The sequence below is a fragment of the Rhinoderma darwinii genome, chromosome 4 (genome assembly GCF_050947455.1).
Source record: "Rhinoderma darwinii isolate aRhiDar2 chromosome 4, aRhiDar2.hap1, whole genome shotgun sequence".
Classification (NCBI taxonomy): domain Eukaryota; kingdom Metazoa; phylum Chordata; class Amphibia; order Anura; family Rhinodermatidae; genus Rhinoderma; species Rhinoderma darwinii.
In genome coordinates, this window is record NC_134690.1 from 55,772,007 (window position 1) to 55,781,482 (window position 9,476).

Consider the following 9,476-nt stretch of genomic DNA (forward strand, 5'->3'; position numbering starts at 1 on the left):
GAAATAAGACGAGAGAATGACAAATCTGCCCAGTGATCCAGGAGACTGGGGATGGGTCACTGATCCACCAGGCAGTATAGCCATTCACATACTTGCCAACTGTCCCAAATTTGCCAGGACTGTCCCAAATTTACAGAGACAGTCCGGCAAATTACTGTCCCGGGACTTGTCCTGGCAACTGCTACATTCAATTGTATCTGCGTCCTTAGGAAGTTGTCCCTTATATGGACAGTGAAGTTAGGGCTCTCCCTATGAGCGGAATTCCTGGCCAGGGTGTCAGCAACGCTTTGGCCGGGATTCCGGCCCTTCAGGAGTAGCCCATGACTTTACTGTGCATACAAAGGCAGTGACGTTAGGGGCACCTCCTGCAGCTGAATCATCAGCCAGAGCATTGCCGGGGATTCCGCTCATAGAGGGAGTATGTGACACTATATACATGGGTAGTATGTGGCACTATATACAGTGGGAGTATGTGGCGCTATCTACAGGGGTAGTATGTGGCACTATCTACAGGGGGAGTATGTAGTTCTATCTACAGGGGGCTGTGTGTGGCATCATCTACAAAGGTGTCGCATCATCTACAGGGGTGTGTGGCATCATCTACAGGGGGGGTGTGGCATAATCTACAGGGGGACTGCGTGGCACTATCTACAGAGGGCACTGTGGCATCATCTACAGGGGGCACTGTGGCATCATCTACAGAGATCAGTGTGTGGCAATATCGACAGGGAGCAGTGTGTGGCAATATCTACAGGGAGCAGTGTGCGGCACCATCTACAAGGGGCACTGAGTGTGGCACTATCTACACTGGTTTTTATGCTACCAGTAGTGAGCAGCACATATCTCTCAGCCCTAGCGATAAAGTGAGACATCACCTGCCTGTAAACAACCGGTTAACCAGAGAGAAATACCGCCCACAATAGTAGTTGTCAGCCAAACTAGTGCAGACATGTTGTTGGTTTTTTTGCATGCAGAAATTCTGGAAAGCCAGGCCCACTAGTCACACCCACCAGATAAACCACGCCCCATAAAACACACCCACAAAAGATGCCACACTCTAAGGGCTTATTCAGACGAACGTAAAATACGTCCGTGCAACACGCGTAATTTTCACGCGCCTCGCACGGACCTATGTTAGTCTATGGGGCCGTGCAGACAGTCCGTGATTTTTGCGCAGCGTGAGTCCGCTGTGTAAAACTCACGACATGTCCTATATTTGTGCGTTTTTCGCGCATCACGAACCTATTGAAGTCAATGGGTGCGTGAAAATCATGCGCACCGCACGGAAGCACTTCCGTGGGACGCGCGTGATTCGTAAAAAGTATGAATGTAAACAGAAAAGCACCAAGTGCTTTTCTGTTTACAAACATACAAACAGAGTGTCATAATGATGGCGGCTGCGCGAAAATCACGCAGCCGCGCATCATGTGGTGATGACACACGGGGCTGTTAAGTGCCTTTTGCGGGCGCAAAACGCCACGTTTTTTGCGGGCGCAAAACGCACACGCTCGTGTGAATCCGGCCTTAGTGTGCCTGAAAAAAAACAACAAGCGTTGGCAACTATGAAATAAGCATGTATACTCTTGTGCTTGTATGAATGCTCCAAGTATGTTTGTATGTTATTTATGCATCAGTATGTGGTCTGCTTATGAGGGGACTCTATTCAAAATATTGCCATTGAGTCCATGGTCACTAGTTTCACTAGTTATGCTGCTGGGTATTGTCACATAATAAGGTCTAATATTTGTGCATCATCCCACAAGAAATAGACCCTAGTGGCAGGGGCAGAGGCGTAGCTAGCAGGGGGGCACGGTGGCCCCCGGGCCCACTGAGATAGTGGGGCCCTGGAGTGCGCTGAGCCGGGCTGCCAGCTGTGGCACGTCTTGGTTTCAACTGTGCGTCCTCAGGACATATATACAGTTGAATCTAATGCTGGAGCAGGAAGCCGTCAGCTCCCTGCTCCAGCATTCACTGCATGACCGTGAGCGGCTCAGCAGAGACAGACGCAGTGCAGGGACGTCATCGCGCCTGTCTGTGCTGAGCACAGACCGAAGGAGCAGAGGGATTTCCTCCACTTGTCGTGGGAACAGGGTTAGGTGAGTATTTATTTTATTATGCACTGCGGGGGGGGGGGGGGGTATTATGATGGCTGTAGGGGCATTATACTGGCTGTGGTGCAGCTATGGGGGCATTATACTATGTAGGGGCAGCATGGGGGCATTATACTGTGAGGGGGTAGCTGTGGAGGATTTATACAATGTGGGGCAGCTATGAGGCATTATATTGTGTTGGGCCGCTATATGGGCATTATACTGTGTGGGGGCAGTATGGTGGCGTTACACTATGTGGGGGGCACTATGGGGGCATTATACTGTATGGGGGCAGCTATAGGGCCATTATACTGTGTGGGGCAGCTAGGGAGCATTATACTTTATGGCGGAGGCACTATAAGGGCATTATACCATGTGTGGGCCACTGAGGGAGCAATATAGTGTGTGGGGAGGCACTATAGGGGCATTATACTGTGTGTGGCGGTGCTATGGCAACATTATACTATGTGGGGAGGCACTATTGGGATTACACTGTGTGGGGATGCACTATCGGGGATTATACTACGTGGTAGGCACTATACTGTGAATGGAAGTTATGTAAAAAGCGTAGAAGTTTGGGAAACAGCGTAACTTAATATGCTCGCTGTTTTAGTAACACCCATTCACTTCTATGGAAGTTTACAGAAACAGAGTTGCACAGAAAACGACACGGTTTACGTAAACCTGACCCTGCCGGATGCGCCTCTGCAATTGTAAACATGCATTGTGGGTCCACTGGGTAGGGGCCCACTTAGATGTGTTACCCCCCCCCCCCCAGCTAAACCGCTAGCTACGTCTCTGGGCAGAAGCGTAGCTATGGGGGACAACCAAGACACCTGCCCAAGGTGCAGAAAGAGCAGGGAGCACAGCAGGGGCTCCCTCCGCATTTAAAAAAAATTGGCTGTTTTCTATTGGATTAATTCAATAGATCTTGGCCTGTGTACTTACCCTCCTTGCTTCCGACTCCTCTTTAGCTCCGGGCTCTACTGCACTGCGTCCTGACGCCATTCGATGAATAATATAATAATGTAAACCTATTTAGAAGGATCCTTTTAGTTTACAGCAAACTTAAACAGTTTGTAAGATGGATCTGTAGACAGAATACTACTTGATGCTACATAGTGGATTTATCCGTGGTTGAGGACGTGTGATGGGTAGTTCACGAACAATCAGTTCAAAATGAAGTGACCTTCACAGCGAACGACCTCACTTAGTTCACATTCCTGGAACTAAACGTCAGGAACTAAAGCAAGTGGGAGGAATTAGACAGTGAGTGATGAAGCACAGTGGCAGCAGACTCATTAACTGTCTCACTCCTACTCAGGGGCGGACATACTATTGATGCAACCTGTGCAGGGGCCCAATAGGTAAGGGGGCCCACTCTCACCTTAACCCCTTAAGGACCAGGCCAATTTTGGCCTTGAGGACCGAACAATTTCTTTATATTTCCCTCTTTGCATCCCGGCGCTTATAACTTTTTCATTTTAGTGTAGCTGTATGAGACTTTGTTTTTTGCGGGACCAGTTGCACTTTACGTAGGTACCATTATTTGGTACATTTACATTATCGTTTAATTTATATAAATGTTTATTTAGGTAAAAATGTCGAAAAAAAGCAGTTCCATGGAAAATTTTTTTTTTTTTTACACCATACACCGATCCTCATAAATAACGTTATACATTTATTGTACAGGTTGTTATGGATGTGGTGATACCAAATATGCGTACATTATCTCATGTTTTGGGACTTATATTTTGAAATGTTTATTTATTGTAAAAAATGTGTATTTCTGTGTATTTTTTTAACTATTTTTTTATTTATTTAACATTACTTTTTTTTAAATTAACTTTACTGTTTTTTTGTAATCCCATAAAGGGATTTTCCATTTTTATTTTTTAACTTTAATGTATTGGCATATATCTATACACTGATAGTACACAGGCAGTTGTTAGCACATACCTCAGTATACTCTAACATCAGTGAGTATGGTGAGACAGCCCTGGGGTCCTTCGAAGGACCCTGGGTTGTCTGCCCATACCAGGTATAGCCATCGATCGCGTCACAAGGATTTCCTATGACGCGATCAAAGGGGAGTCCCCTGCTCAGTATTGCTTTGAATGCCACGATCAGCTTTGATCGCGGCATTCAAGGAATTAACAGCGGAGAGAAGAGGTTTCTCTTCTCTCCGGGGTTAGAGCGGGCTGCGGCTGCATATTACAGCTGTTGGCCCGCACATTATGGCGCGCGGACGCTGGTTGTCACACAGGATGAGAATACTCGTCCTAATGTGCCAAGTACCCGCCGCTCAAGATGAGTATTCTCATCCTGTGTCGGCAACCAGTTAAAGAGGTTATGCGTGGACCACAAATGATTAGCAGTGTAGACACTGCATGACCTGCCTAGGTAGAGTCGTGTGTTAACCTTAAACCATACTATCCCCCACCCCCATTTAGTAACGACACATGACACCGAGGTTGGATGTGAAATGGCCACAGCAGCCGTTTATTAATTTCACAGTTTTATAAAAACAATTTAAATCCGAAACATTCGGATAACTAGTTAGGAATCCACCAGAGAATTCCTCCTAATAATTCACATGACCCAACATGGGTCAGAATCATAAATAACAATTAAACGTTAACATTAACCCGAGCAGAGGAAGTCCTTGAAGCCCCTTCAGATGTTCCTTTCAAGAACACACCGAATTAGCCATCTGCAAACCACTAATTACCTCCAGCCGTAAACCAGCTCGGAAGCACCGTTCACCTCTGCAGATGGCTCCAACCACTAGAAGTCCACTTCAAGGGGATAACACCCGTTGAAGCCCTCAAGTGATATACCGACCACTAGAAGTCCACTTCAAAGGGATAACACCCGATGAAGCCTTCAAGTGACATACCTTCTACCAGAAGACCACTTCAAAGGGATAACACCCGATGAAGTCTTCAACCATGTACCTTTTTTGGGGGACGCATACCCCCGATGCGACCCCCCCACCATTTTGTACTGACTGGCCTCAAGGACTCCCCCCGCCAGCTGCCATGACAACAGAACCTACTCCGGAAAAAAGAAAAACATGTTAAATAAACACACAAAATAAAACACAACGCTCATATACGGACGTACAGAAGACCTAAGGAGTAACAAAACAAGGGTGGGAGGGTGGGAGCTTTGCTTCTTGTGTATTACTCCTCCCGCTGCTTCCGGCTCAATGCCGAGAAACAGCGGGAAGCGCAGTAACGGCCCCCCCGTCCCCCCTAGCTCCTCCCCGTCCCTCCTTCAGCTCCTTCACCTTTCCCTCACCTCTTAACATTAACCCTTTCCCTACCAGGACGGTCATGTCGGCTTCCCTCAAGCCTGCAGCTGCGTCCAGCCTCTTCTTGACCTGCCTAGGTAGAGTCGTGTGTTAACCTTAAACCATACTATCCCCCACCCCCATTTAGTAACGACACATGACACCGAGGTTGGATGTGAAATGGCCACAGCAGCCGTTTATTAATTTCACAGTTTTATAAAAACAATTTAAATCCGAAACATTCGGATAACTAGTTAGGAATCCACCAGAGAATTCCTCCTAATAATTCACATGACCCAACATGGGTCAGAATCATAAATAACAATTAAACGTTAACATTAACCCAAGCAGAGGAAGTCCTTGAAGCCCCTTCAGATGTTCCTTTCAAGAACACACCGAATTAGCCATCTGCAAACCACTAATTACCTCCAGCCGTAAACCAGCTCGGAAGCACCGTTCACCTCTGCAGATGGCTCCAACCACTAGAAGTCCACTTCAAGGGGATAACACCCGTTGAAGCCCTCAAGTGATATACCGACCACTAGAAGTCCACTTCAAAGGGATAACACCCGATGAAGCCTTCAAGTGACATACCTTCTACCAGAAGACCACTTCAAAGGGATAACACCCGATGAAGTCTTCAACCATGTACCTTTTTTGGGGGACGCATACCCCCGATGCGACCCCCCCACCATTTTGTACTGACTGGCCTCAAGGACTCCCCCCGCCACCGCGAAACAGGCCTTGACCACCTTAAGCCTGTGAGTTCCTCCACACCACCACCGCCCTTTCTATGCCTTCTGCTATAGCCAAGCTCCAAATATCAATGCCAACCTCGGTCAGATGAACCCCGTCACTCCTCCAGAAATTCCCCAATCCTGACTCCAAATCCCTATGCCTCACGCAAATGCCCCCGTTCTTTGCCACAAAACGGGACACCGCCCGGTTAACTTTTATCCGAGCCTTATTGACTCTCTCCACCGATCTAGCTAACCGCCAATGCTTCCTTGGGACTATGTCCGACCACACTACCACCAACTTGGGATAAGATACCCACAAACACAACAAATCATGTTTGATATCCCGCACCAACTCACGAAAAGGGCGGACTCCTAAGTCATTCCCACCCACGTGCAACACTAAAACCTCCGGAACCCTATCAAGCCGCACATATGTCTGGAATTCCGCCAACACCCTGTTCCACGACATACCTCTAAACCCCAGCCAATGCACAACCGCATCCTGTCGCGGAATGCGCAACTGGCGACCATCCGGGCGGACGTCCGCCCTCAAAGCCCCCCAGTGCACGTACGAATGACCCATCAACCACACCAGACAAGGAGGCGAATCTGAAACGGAAAACACAGTTAGGCACCACCATATAACATTTGCAAGCATAAACAACAAAATTACAACATATGGGGGCGGACATAGGACTTAAACCTTTTTGACTCCCAACGACCAATACGCCTCACCCCCTCATCATCCAACCCCCAGCGCCCTGCTTCCGTTGCTGCGCCAATCCGGAAGGAATGAGATGAATATGAGCCTGCCGCAACCCCAACCGCCGTCAAACATTTTTTAAAAACAGCTCCAAACTGAAACCTGGACAAGAACGACCCGTCCACATGACGTAACAAAGGCAAATCTGGAGACCCCCTGTTTTTTGTAAAACCCCGCATGCACTCTACTGGGCACATGACCGACCCCGGGAGAGCGAACAAAACTATCAGTTTTCCCTTCCCTAATTGGTCAGTTTTTGATCTACGCAACCATACCTCCAACCGATCTGCAAAAAGGCTCACCTCCCCAGATCTCAGCCCCCCTGCCTGTTTAGTACTTGGCGACACCAACTCACCTATTCTAAATGCTCCGAAGAACGCCAACGAGAAAGCCAACCGAAACAAATCCCTTTCATCTGAAGAACGACATACCGATGCCAATGAACCGCCCAACAAGCCCAGCAAAGCAAACGACACCGGCCTTCTACTATCCGCCTCCACCCTACCTCTGCGCAACCCCTTCAAAGCCTGCGATACCAGAAATTCCTTCGATACATCCCGCAAGCCCCGCAACTTAAGCCCAAACGCCACCGCGGATATAAACCGGTTCACCTTCGCTACTGAAAACCCCCCCTCCCAGGCATCCCCTAACCAATACAAAAGTGCCACCAACCTGTCTCTATCCGTATTAACATCACCCAACTCTCTTACCCACTCCTCCCACTGCCTCCAACAAGCAGCATAAGCCCTCCACGTCGTGCGCGCCAAAGACCTTTGTAACAGCTGCTCTACGGGACCGATACCAGATCCCATAGATGATCCGGACACGCCAAACCGAGACGTTCCGCTCCCGGGGCCAATTGCCGAAACCGGTCCCACTGCGAGCGAGAAAGAGCATCAGCAACACAATTCCGTACACCCGGGACATGCACCGCCACCACCCACGCGTTCAGCGACAAACACACCAACACTAAATGTCGCAACAATTGAACTACCGGAGGAGAGGACGCCGTGATGTTATTAATGGCAAGCACCACCCCCATGTTGTCGCAGTAAAAACGGACCTTCTTATCCCTGAGCCTGTCCCCCCAAATGGTAGCCGCCACCACGATGGGAAACAGCTCGAGCAGGGCCAGATTCCGCGTCAATCCACTGGACACCCAGCTAGCCGGCCATTGACCTGCGCACCACGGACCTCCCCCGTAAGCTCCAAAGCCACCCGCCCCAGCCGCATCCGTGAAAATATTCAGATCACTCGTATCCTGCGCTGGGGCCATCCATAGCGAGCGACCATTGTACTGGCCCAAGAAGTCATCCCAAACCTGAAGATCAGCTCGGTGCTCCTCCTTGAGCCTCACAAAATGATGCGGCGCCCGCACTCCCGCCGTTGCCGCCGCCAACCTTCTACCAAACACCCTCCCCATCGGCATAATCCGGCAGGCGAAATTCAACTTCCCCAGCAGCGACTGAAGCTCCCTCAGCGACATTTTCTTCCTTCTACAAGCCCGTCGCACCTCCAGCCTCAAAGCACCCAGCTTATCCGCCGGGAGCCGACACTCCATTGCCACCGAGTCAATTTCGATTCCCAAGAAACAAATCGTCGCTACCGGGCCCTCCGTTTTTTCCGGCGCCAAAGGGATCCCAAAATCCCTCGCCACCTTCTGCAGGGCATGAAGCAAGTTACCGCAAACCGGCGAACCCCCCGGGCCAACGCACAAAAAATCATCTAAGTAATGGATCAACGAATCGACCCCGGATACTCCCCTCGTTACCCACTCCACGAAGCTACTAAACGCCTCGAAGTATGCACAAGAAAGAGAACACCCCATCGGAAGGCACCGATCCACGTAAAAGGCCCCATTCCAAAAACAACCCAACAGCCGTTGGCTTTCTGGATGCACCGGCAACAACCTGAACGCCGCCTCGATGTCGGTTTTTGCTAGCAGCGCCCCCGGACCCGCAGCCCGCACTAACCCCACCGCCTTATCGAATGAGGTATAAACTACGGAACACAACTCGTGATCAATCCCGTCATTTACCGACGAACCTTTGGGATACGATAAATGTTGAATCAAACGAAACTTTCCGGGCTCGCGTTTAGGGACAATACCCAAAGGGGACACAACTAAATCTTTCACCGGCGACTCCACAAATGGCCCCGACATGCGCCCCAACGAAACTTCTTTTAACAACTTTTCCGACACGACTTCCGCATGCAAGTAAGCCGATTTTAAATTTCTCCGCGTAACCGGAACCTCATAAGGAGGCGGAGGAATAACAAAACCAACACTAAACCCTTCATAAAGCAACTTAGCTGCCGCCCTATCCGGATACTCATTTAGATAAGGGGCCATCCTTTCCACCCTCACCGGCGACACCCCCTTGACCAGCCCCGTGCTGGTTCCCGGACCTCTTTTTCCGCAGACATTTTGCCGCCCCGTGTGATGCCCCATTACACTCGGAGCACACGTGCTTGAACTTGCACGTGGCCCCGAACTTGCACTGGCCTTCATTGAATTGCCAGCAAAACCCCGCCTTTCCCCCGCCGCTTGGTCCACTCTGACTAGTCTGGCCTCCCTGGCCACCGCT

The 9,476-nt window shown here is 49.6% G+C and overlaps 1 long non-coding RNA gene across 1 annotated transcript in view; it reads right to left on the minus strand.

Moving 5' to 3' along the window:
* Nucleotides 1-3,308, minus strand: part of LOC142759193 (uncharacterized) — a 7,972-nt gene extending 4,664 nt beyond the window's left edge. Inside the window, exon 1 of the long non-coding RNA XR_012883105.1 lies at nucleotides 3,039-3,308. This is a non-coding gene — a long non-coding RNA (uncharacterized LOC142759193). The remainder of the gene's footprint in view (nucleotides 1-3,038) is intronic.
* Between the last annotated feature and the right edge of the window lie 6,168 nt (nucleotides 3,309-9,476).